The sequence below is a fragment of the Haliotis rubra genome, unplaced genomic scaffold (genome assembly GCF_003918875.1).
Source record: "Haliotis rubra isolate DU_JTF1 unplaced genomic scaffold, ASM391887v1 Scf269, whole genome shotgun sequence".
NCBI lineage: Eukaryota > Metazoa > Mollusca > Gastropoda > Lepetellida > Haliotidae > Haliotis > Haliotis rubra.
Genome location: NW_025766769.1, coordinates 1100739 through 1111211, shown reverse-complemented (window position 1 = coordinate 1111211; position 10473 = coordinate 1100739). Strand labels below are relative to the sequence as shown.

Sequence of the window (10473 nt, the reverse complement as noted above, 5' to 3'; positions counted from 1 at the left end):
TAAATCCGGGTAACCCACCTACGTGACTGCCATCGTTCTGCCCGGGACACAGCACAAGAACGTTTTTGAGCCCAGAGAATGTCCGACCAGACAATCAGGAACCGTCTCCGAGAGGTAGGTATGCGTGCCAGACGTCCAAAAATTGCCCCCTCTCCGACATGATCACGTCACGAAATGGCTGAAATATTGCCGATATGACTTTAAATCTTAAGTCACTCACTCACTGACATCAACGTCCGCGAGTCAGGTGGTGTAATGCGGAGCAGCCATGGAACCTTGGAAGCTGGAGGCACATATGGTTCAGTGATGAATCGCGGTATCCCCTAAAGCGACGTGACAGAAGACAATGTGTCTACAGGCCACGCACTGAACGTTTTGCATCCATCTGCATCCAGCAAGTGGACAGATTTGGTGGAGATGGTGTGATGATGAGGGGAGCCATCTCATACACCTGCAGATCGGAATTGGTGCTCGTCCAAGGCAATCTTTCGGCTGCTCGATATATCGACCAGATTCTCTGCCCCCACGTGCATCGCCTTGTCGACCTCCAAAGGGCGCTGTACCAACAGGACAACGCCAGACCTCACACAGCATGTGCTACAGTGGACTACCTGGACAATAACAACATCAATGCCCTCCCCTGGCCCTCCAGATCCCCGGATCTGAAACCAATTGATTACCTGTGGGATCAGATAGATAAATGTGTACGTCATTAATGTGTACGTGATTAAGCCATTGAGACTTTAACAGTAACTGTTGTTCAACATGCTGCAGGAGGAATGGAGAAAGATTGCACAAGGAAACATCCAACATCTGATTCAATCTGTGTCAGCGAGGTGTCGTGCAGTTCTAGCAGTAAGAGGTGGTCATACAAGGTAGTAACGTCAACGTCACCTCGTGGACAGCAGTAATGACTATGATGACTGTCATCCTTGTGAAATGTGCACGAGATACCAATGTATTGCTCTACATAATTTCAATGCTGTACCATTATTTTCGTTGAGTTACATAATTGAATAAGACCAAGTTTTTCAATGATATTTTGATTTTGCGTTTCTTATTTTGAAGAGTGTACTTTCTTCAACATCTAATTGATTTGTCCTGGGGACATACCCAAGAGATCCAGTAAGTTTAAATGAAATCCATCAAGTAGGTTTTGAGTAAGATGCTAACAAATAAATACACACACAAACAGGGTTGAATGCATACTCTCTGCAACAAACCTTCGGTTTGGGCAGAAGCACTTATGATCATAGTGATTATTATGCATACATATATTATTGAGATTCATAATTGAAAAGGTAGTTGTAAAACACACATCACAAGGTACATTTTGACATACTACTTGCCTATGTTGTAATAAGGTTTATAAAAATATGTTTTTCTCACATTGGTGTTGCTGCTCGATTATGGGTACCGATGTTCAGTTACCCCAGAATGACACTTATAATCATCAGAAAAAATGGAACCATGTTTTTTCTGTATCCATATGCAATACTGATTACAATTATCAGTGGTTCCAAAAAATTAATATGCACTTCCCACGGAAAGGATTTTTGCAACATAAGACCCTGCACTACAATGCTCATGTAAATTGCATAGAAAACTGACAATTCAAATCAACATGAAACTTTCAACAGCTTGAACATAAATGTTTGAAATACCTTTGTATGGTTTACATGTAATAACTCGCTCACTCACATCTGGCTATGTCTAAGAATCTTTTGAATTACCAACTTACTGTGTTTTGTAACAAACGTAGTAAAAGATTTCATTGTTGTAATAACACTGACATGTATACATATTCGATACAAAGGCGCGACTTATCACTTTATATTCGATTAGGTTAAATTATTAACTTTAGATTATGGAAAATAACTAGTTACAATTCAGTAAGCTTTAAATTAGTAAGTTAAATTATGTCTAATCTATTCGAGCTTGGATGTATAATTATTTGTGTTTATACATTATGTTTCATTATATGAAACATGACAACGTAATAATACCTGAAAAGTAAATTCAAACTATTCTATTGTGTTTGAATTCTTTGTATGTCCTTGAAATTTCGGATATTGTTACCTATTTATTAGGAAGTTGAAGAAAATATAATCTTCAGTAACCTCTAAACCATTACATCTAATTCAATCAATGTGCAAAAGAAGTTTTTTAGTATCCATTCCCAATGAAGAGTACCAGACATTTACCTCTGTAAAAACATCATAATCCCCTTTCTCGCCGACATGTGTTCATTTGCCAAACACTGTATAAGCCTATGATAATGATTAGCAATTGCTTTCAAAACAATTTAAATACTTCTTCTGATTGACACTAAAGGTAGCATCTCTCGTAAGAAAGGCTAATATTTGCTCAGTACTACTAAATTGGTTGAAATAATAGGTACAGTGCGATTTTTAAAAGTATGACACACATGTGCGTCTCTCTCTGAATAAAGAGGTGCTTTCTGGTAACGAATATATGTGGCTCTCGCTGTGAGAAACTGCCAATTACCTGCCCCATAAACACGTCTCTCGCTGTGAGGAGCTGATTAAGTTGCCCCATATATGCGGCTCTCGGCCTTAATGAGTTAATGAGCACAACTCTTTGTCAAATTCTGATGACCAGGTGTGTCTATTACACCATATATGGTATCCTATGTAACATTCTGTCTTCCAGGTATCATTGGGGTACATTCACTATTTGGGGAAAGGATGCTGGACTGTTGCTTTATCATATTATGAATTTTACCGGCTGTGCAACCAGGATGATCTCATCATATAATTTTAACAATATTTTGACTTTTACACCCAGTGTGATCTGTTTTTGCAGGTAAAGAAGACTGGACATTATGGTTATGTATATTTATACTTACAAGTCATCTACCACACAATGAAGTATTAGGCTTCACTCTATGAATAGCAGTACTACAAAGGGTGGACATTCTGATTCATTGTGTTTCAAAGAAGGTTAATAACCCAATATATTTTCAGCAAAATACACCTTATTATATATTTTATAATATTATATATTTTACAGAACTGGTGGTAGTTCTACAGAACATTAATACATATTGACATACGGTAGTATATTTTTTACCATCAAGTCCAATTTTGTGCATTTGAATCCATAATTATTTCATGAAAAGTTTAAATGTTTTTTTCAGAACTTCAGTTTGTACACTAGTTCTTGACAACATGGTTTACCAATGTTGTTTCAGATCTGAAGACGACTCAACATCTGCGTTAGCTGACCTTTCTATTTCCAACAACGCCTGAATAGATAGAGAGGCGCCCTCTACACGTAAACACCCTCTTGCGTGGGATCCCTGCCAACCACCTTACTATCAAAGAGGCAACAACAAGACCCAAAATAAAACAAGCAGAAAACTTTGGTAATACTATCATCTGGATGGGTGAGCTAAGTTGAAGTAATTCCTTGTTTTACATCAGTCATCAATAATGAATCAGGTACAGCAGCCTTTGACGCAGGATGGGGGTTGGGGGGTTTATGTTGAAGGTAGCCATGCTGCGCACTCATTTAAAACAGACATACATCATGTATGGTGTCCCCCGCTGACTGCTAACTTCAAACAGATGTACCACTCATCATTTGATAGGTATATTTCCGAGTGTCCAGATGAGGTATATATCTGACATGTGTTTGGAGATGATGGCGAACCATTAGGATCTGATTTGGATTGACCTGGCTAACATCTGCACACATCTAGTCAGAGTTATGCCCCATTTGGTTACTAGGAATCTCAATATCATATGTTGTATATGTTTCATCAGAGACCATATAATAGATTATATGGTCTCTGGTTTCATGCGTAGCATCTTACACTGCGACATTGTAAAAGAAAATATTTGTGCCTTGTTAGCTAGGGTACTAAGAAGTGTGCAGTTGCGTCACTGCTTACGCGAATCCCATGACCGTGGGTTCAAATCCCAGTTTCACTGTTTATTCATGATCCATGGTTTATTTGCACCATACTCAGGATTGTGGGTTTTACTCAGGGTATAATTAAAATATTCATCATGCTCCTACTCAAATCACATTGAGAAACATTTTCAGCCAATCAGAAGACAGCAGGAACACAAGTAGCTTTACAATATTACTGTATGTCCCAAGGAAATTGTTATTGACAGTCTCCGTAAAATCTTATATTGTAAGTGATGCATGGCAAATTTAATGATTCCACGTTTACAGTTCTTATAAATTCATTTGTTTAATGATTAACAGTGATGAGATGGCACTTGGGTATTGGTGTTAATTTACATTATAGCATAAGTCACAATCCACAAATGAACACGGTCCGCAGCCATGCAATAATGATTGGAAGGGCTGTCATCTAGGATTGGAGGCTTCTCAGGTGCTACGGGCAGTGGAGTAGCCTGTGGTTCAAGCATTTGCTTGTCATGTCTCAGGTGCTACGGGCAGTGGAGTAGCCTAGTGGTTCAAGCATTTGCTTGTCATGTCTCAGGTGCTACGGGCAGTGGAGTAGCCTAGTGGTTCAAGCATTTGCTTGTCATGTCTCAGCCTTGGGTTTGATTCCCCACATGGGTACAATGTGTCCTCCTTTATGGTATTGCTGGAATATTGCTAACAGAAGTGTAAGAACCCAACTCACACGTTCACTGTTAAAGCTTGAACAAGAACTATTCTTGGAAGTCATTTGAGAAGGGAAGTCAAAAGATAATTTTCATGTTTATTTATTCAAACAACCATGAGAGATATTTAGTGTTGATGTTCTGAAACGATTTGAACTGCAGAGCAGCATGGATGTAGAAGTGGACTTATGTTGAAACATGATGATGGGAAAAGATGCTCCACAGATACGGTGAATGTGAATATGTTGACAGTTGACTATCTCTAGCAGGGACAGAGATATCAAGTTGTAGATAATCGATGTCTAACCTTTCACCAGCTGATGAAGGGTCTGACTGTGTACTGCAGTATTGGAGACAGTCTGGTAAGGTGTCTTGTACAGGTTTAGTGATGCACTTAGACAAGTCCCCCTTGACGTTTGTCTTGCCACTCTCGTGAAACATGGAGTCAGGATTCAGGCAGGAAGAGGTGTACGGGTGGGTGCAACTTCTTGGGAAGAAGTGAAGCATGGAGTTGGGATTCAGGCAGAAAGGGGTGTAGGGGTGGGTGCAACTTCTTGGGAAGAAGTGAAGCATGGAGTTGGGATTCAGGCAGGAAGGGGTGTAGGGGTTGGTGCAACTTCTTGGGAGGAAGTGAAGCATGGAGTTGGGATTCAGGCAGAAAGGGGTGTAGGGGTGGGTGCAACTTCTTGGGAAGAAGTGAAGCATGGAGTTGGGATTCAGGCAGAAAGGGGTGTAGGGGTGGGTGCAACTTCTTGGGAAGAAGTGAAGCATGGAGTTGGGATTCAGACAGAAAGGGGTGTGTGCAACTTCTTGGGAGGAAGTGAAGCATGGAGTTGGGATTCAGACAGAAAGGGGTGGGTGCAACTTCTTGGGAGGAAGTGAAACATGGAGTTGGGATTCAGGCAGAAAAGGGTGTAGGGTGAGAATGAAACCAAATGGCAACATTGTTCAATAAACAGTTTGCATGTTTCTGTTATACTGTAATCAGTCGATATGTTTAACATATGAACGAGTTCTATGTTTGTTTACACACACTGGATCCTGAATGGAAAGGACCTCCTGGCCAAAGTTGAATTCAAAGCTGGTTATCTTGGTATTCACGCAGGCAACCCCATCAGATAGAGTGCGTGTGGAATATCAAGTGTTATGGGACTTATGAGGTGATGAAGGATTATATGAATGCATGATATGTGTCAATTTGGGGGGATTTGGTTGATTTTGGGAAGGAAGAGGAAGTTATTACCTCATTTTTATATATCTTGCCTAAGTACACTCTTCCTAACCCAGACAACTGGTTGGCAGGAGAGGAAACCAAGGTAATCAATATTTTACAACTGTAATCATCAGGTGGGTGGTTTGTAACAAAACTGATCATAAATATTTTCTTATGTTTTTAGGACGGTGAAAGATTATGGCCATCATTAGAGTGGCGCCATTCTGAAGCTGACATTATTATCTTCCAATCAGGAAGTTGCATCAAGTCTGTTCCTGGGTAATTATACATGTTACGTGTTTCAAGTGTTCCAGGATACTAGGAGATATCTTTCTTTCCGTAAACAAGGGAATAGACTTTGCATAGAATACACTTTACATCTTATCATGATTTATTGTAGCAAACTCTCTAAATGGTATAAACTTTAATCCAGAATATTAACATTGGCCAACATTAAATTCATGAGTGATAAGGAAGAAGAAAACCAACTCCCTCAACACGTAAATATAAATTGGTGAAAAACATAACGTTAAATATTACACACAGATTGAAAGGTTCGGTGCTGAGATGATCAGCTCCTGTGGTGGGACAGGGGGCACATTGTTTGTCTGTGGCTGGGTATGAGATTTAATGGAGGTTTGTGAGATGGCAACAGCCATCAGCGTGCTGCATGTCACGTTCATGGTGAGCCGATAATTCTACGATAACCTGACACTCAGTCCAGAGAAATCTTGGAAAATTGAATGGGATTTTTTTACCTGCCAGGTCAAGGTCACTTTACTGAAATGCCCTGACAGCTGGAAGCATCTTTGACCAGGACTGTTTGGGATTTCTTCCCCAGTAATCTGGTTTGTTAAGTTGAAAACCAGTTCTCTGCACTTGAAATATATTGGTGGCAAGAAACTGTTGTCATATAGTTGGGTGCTGCTTTAAACTCGAAGAAGTCTGTGAGCTTTATTTGATGTGACACCTTTTGACTTGTGGTATTTTTTTATCCATTTTCATCCAAAGTAGATTCTTTCTGTACAGTGTTTCTCTAACTAGCACAGGCAGGGGTTTGTACCGATTTCTCTAACTAGCACAGGCAGGGGTTTGTACCGATTTCTCTAACTAGTACAGGCAGGGGCTTGTACCAATTTCTCTAACTAGTACAGGCAGGGGTTTGTACTGATTTCTCTAACTAGTACAGGCAGGAGTTAGTACTGATTTCTCTAACTAGTACAGGCAGGGGTTAGTACTGGTTTCTCTAACTAGTACAGGCAGGGGTTTGTACCGATTTCTCAAATTGTGACAATATGTCAGCCAGTTGAGGACCCCTTGTTAAAAAATAATTAGGTTTAGATGCCGAGTATTTAACTTGTTTGTTTGTTTACACCAAGTCACCAATATTAAAGCTGTCTGATGGCAGTCGGTATAGACAGTCAGATCTGGACCAGATAATCAAGTGACTGACATCATGAGCAGCAGTCCCAACCGGTGAAGTAGGATGACATACAGTCAACCAGGACAGCGAGACTGACCACCGAGTGCAGTTAGTCGTGTCGCAGACCATATATCGGTATATGGTCTCTGGTCATGTCTAACAGCCAGGAGTTTCAGTCCTCATCTGGAGTTCCTGTGTGTCTGAGAGTCTCGGTTCCACACCAAGAAAGATGCATCAGTAACACTGTTTCACCATAGGGAAGTACCTGACTTGCCCTTCACTACGTCTGGCAGGATTGTGCAGGATATAGCCGTGGTACTACGCCATGACACTGAGGCTCATAACCATATGTTATCCAATAAAAACACCTGACCTATGGCAGGCATCCCTGATAACATTCCCCCTCCCTCTCCTCACATAACATGCCACTTGTGAATGACAAGACATCTTGCTAACATTTGTCACAATATTGCCGTTTGTAGACATCCAGTGTAATAGATTAAGTCGGTTAACTTCTCGTTGTTCATCCTGCCCTATCAGATCAAGTGGCAGGGCTGTTTGTTGGCGTATTTCTCACACACCTACTTGTCATTATGCCTCTGTCACTTTCTGTTGCTCATCCTCCGATGGCCATTGATGTGATGAGGTGATGTATGGACGCTGTACATGGTTCAGGGTGTCGGAGGTGTCAGGGAGCATGATAAATAGTATACTCTCCTTGAGTACTTGGCATTAAGTGTTTTGGTTGGTTAATCTGGGATAAATTGGCAGTCATGATGTTCCGTCTCGTTGATCTTCCACAGAGCTGGTGGAACATGTTGAATGGGATTCATTTCTGTAAGGAACAACCATTTCCTGCTTCACTGGGTAGCATGCTTAGGTCGGTTATAGAACAGTATTTGATAACAACATTGCTAGTTAATGTATGTTATATTTGGGGTTACACTTTTCAGTTAAGTACAGATTCTAGAACCTTTTTGAGGGTGGAGCCCATCTTGGATTCAAACCCGCACAAGCTGTGACTCAACCCAAGTGTAATCCCAAATACCATTATATGTTACATTTGACCACTTTCTAAATGTCCTTGTTTATTCATAGTTTTCAGGCGTGGGAGCCGTGACAGTTTATACTTGTCAGAGGGGACATGTTCCATTTTTGTGGTGGCTGAGTGGGTTGGATTGCTGACTTTGTGTGCTGGTGCTTGGGTGACTGACTCTTCGAGGGTGGATTACAGTCTTGGATGGGACTCAACCCAACAAAAGTACAGTGTACTAGAATCTGTACTTTACTAAGAAAATGCAATTCCAAATGTAGCATATGTTACATTTGTTAAATGGGTAACATTTGACCACTTTCTAAATGGCATTAAGTATACATTACTAGTAAAATAGGTATTTTAAGAAAGACCAATGTATTGGGGTCCTGGTCAGGTGAGCTGCAGGGTACTGTCGACATATTACACTTGTGACTATGGGTGAACTACAATGCTGTGACACAGTCTCGCCATCAGTAACTCAAGGAATGTAATGTGTCAGTATACTTCCTCAGATGAGAAATATTCAGACTCAGTGTGTCATAACAAATATTATCCAACATTGATACTGCACACTGATCTTCTGAACACTGTCAAAATCATAGCACTTTGTGTTCCCTGACATTAGCTTTCATCTGGAAATTTAATAACAATTAACAAATCATGTATGTTATTTCAGTTATTTATTTGACATTTTATTGTAACCGTGTCCGTTAAATTTACATTATAACTTGTGTTGCATGCTTGAGAAGTTTGAGAATCAGTGGGAATCTATACAATGTTGCTAAGTTGCAGACTGCTAAATTGGAAATTGTGCTGTGTGCTTAGTAATTTTGAAATCTTTTCTAACAAATATGGTATTGAGTTAACATGAATCTGCTTGTGGTATTTGTAATTGTGATCAAGGTGAAATTCTCTTCAAGGTCATTGCAGCAACTTGTCAAAGTTGATTGCTAAGTACAGACATCATTTACAAACTGTTCATGCAAAGGAAATGTACATCTCTCTAGAACTCAAAATAGCAATACATAGAGAATCTCACCCGAGTGTCTTCTGATATCAATTATATCAACACGAGTTGATAAAGTTACAACTTTTTACTTTTATTAACGAGTGTTGATATATTTGATATCTGAAGACACTCGGGTGAGATTCTATTTATCATCCAAAAAACACTCTTCATTAGTTTTTAATGAAAAACATCTCTGAACATAGTACTGCCATTAGACTTACAGTGCAGCGATGTCATAGCAGTGTGACGTCATAAAGTTCATGACATCATGGCATTGTCAGGGCATTGTACAAAATCTACTGTCAAAACGATATCTCCCAGTAGATATTGGTTGATCTCACACAAGCAGTATCTCCTGTGGAACACAGTTTGGGATGATACATTGTATTTCTGTAATGCTGTGTATGTTTAAGTTGATGACTTTCCTTTATGACCCTGGTGGGTGTTTATGCTCAAGTATCTAGGGGTGGGTATTGCAGAGAATTTTCATATTGCGATATATTGCGATGCGAAAGCATATATTGCGATATGTATTATTTTTGACAAAAAAACTACTTATAATCGAGTTAATGCTTGATTTATATAGCAAAAACACAACAAATCACTATGCTTGATTAAGCTTGAATAAAAACTTTTAATCATGACAAAATAAATAATATTTGGCAAAAAATGAAACAAGGAAAAGAACAATCAACACAGTGGTTACTAGTTTGAACTAGTTTTTCCACTCTCCAAAAAAGCCCTGAGATTTTAGACAGCAACATGACCTGGTCAGGACATATCAGAGATCACAGGTCATTAATGAGTAAATATTTAAAACATTCAGATCCAGAACATTGGGAACAAAACTTAAGAACACAACTTCAAACCGAACTGTAACTTGGCTTCCGTGTGAAAAACGGAAATATCCAAGACTTCCGAAAGTGTTACGAAGTTTCCGAATGCATGTCTAAATACCGGTTTTCGATCAGCGTATCGCAATACGTATCGACTTCATGTTAAAACCGGGTAAATACCGTAAACCGGTTATTATTGCGTAGCCCTACAAGTATCCAAAGCTAAAGTCACAGATCTGTGTTATCTTTGGTTTGTAAAGTCTCAACACTGTCAACCTCCACTAGTTAGTGTTTGTGTAGTTTCCATGCATTTTTTATATTTGTTCAATATAGAAAATTTTCATTTCAT

The 10473-nt window shown here is 39.5% G+C and overlaps 1 long non-coding RNA gene across 1 annotated transcript; it reads left to right on the top strand.

Moving 5' to 3' along the window:
• The first annotated feature begins 2790 nt into the window (after positions 1 to 2790).
• Positions 2791 to 8537, top strand: LOC124280484. The gene is made up of 3 exons (XR_006899689.1): positions 2791 to 2853; positions 3215 to 3409; positions 8342 to 8537. It is a non-coding gene; the product is annotated as an uncharacterized LOC124280484 (long non-coding RNA).
• Positions 8538 to 10473: the final 1936 nt, after the last annotated feature.